The 749-nt window shown below is 51.8% G+C and overlaps 1 non-coding gene across 1 annotated transcript; it reads left to right on the top strand.

Annotated features, from left to right (window-relative positions):
- The first annotated feature begins 323 nt into the window (after positions 1 to 323).
- TRNAT-GGU (transfer RNA threonine (anticodon GGU)) lies at positions 324 to 400 on the top strand. The gene has a single exon. It is a non-coding gene; the product is annotated as a tRNA-Thr (tRNA).
- The last annotated feature ends 349 nt before the right edge of the window (positions 401 to 749 follow it).

Below are 749 nucleotides of genomic sequence, written 5' to 3'. Positions count from 1 at the left end.
TGTTCTGACGGTGGTGAGAGTGGAGCATGACTGTCTCCGTGGCGCAATTGGCTAGCGCGATGGGCTGTTAACCGAAAGGTTGGAGGTTCGAGCCCACCCGATGGTGGTGCAGCGCTTTTTTTTCTTTTGACTGATAGCTCTGAAGAAATATTCTGACGGTGGTGAGAGTGGAGCATGACTGTCTCCTTGGCGCAATTGGCTAGCGCGATCGGCTGTTAACCGGAAGGTTGGAGGTTCGAGCCCTACCGGGAGTGGTGTGTTGCTTTTTTCTTTGTACTGATAGCTTTGAATATATGTTCTGATGGTGGTGAGAGTGGAGCAAGACTGTCTCCGTAGCGCAATTGGCTAGCGCGATCGGCTGGTAACCGAGAGGTTGGAGGTTCGAGCCCTCCCGGGAGTGGTGTGTTGCTTTTTTTCTTTCAGCTTATAGCTTTGAAGATATGTTCTGGTGGTGATGAGAGTGGAGCACGACTGTCTCCGTGGCGTAATTGGCTAGAGCGATGGGCTATTAACCGAAAGGTTGGAGGTTCGAGCCCACCCGGTGGTGGTGCAGCGCTTTTTTTCTTTTGGCTGATAGCTCTGAAGAAATGTTCTGACGGTGGTGAGAGTGGAGCATGACTGTCTCCTTGGCGCAATCGGCTAGCACGTTCGGCTGTTAACCGAAAGGTTGGAAGTTCGAGCCCACGCGGTGGTGGTGCGGTGCTTTTTTTCCTTTGGGCTGATAGCTTTGAAGATATGTTTTGATGGTG

Source organism: Rhipicephalus microplus, unplaced genomic scaffold, assembly GCF_043290135.1.
Source record: "Rhipicephalus microplus isolate Deutch F79 unplaced genomic scaffold, USDA_Rmic scaffold_12, whole genome shotgun sequence".
NCBI classification, from domain to species: domain Eukaryota; kingdom Metazoa; phylum Arthropoda; class Arachnida; order Ixodida; family Ixodidae; genus Rhipicephalus; species Rhipicephalus microplus.
Note: the sequence above shows the minus strand (reverse complement) of the source record. Positions and strands in the feature narration are given on the sequence as shown.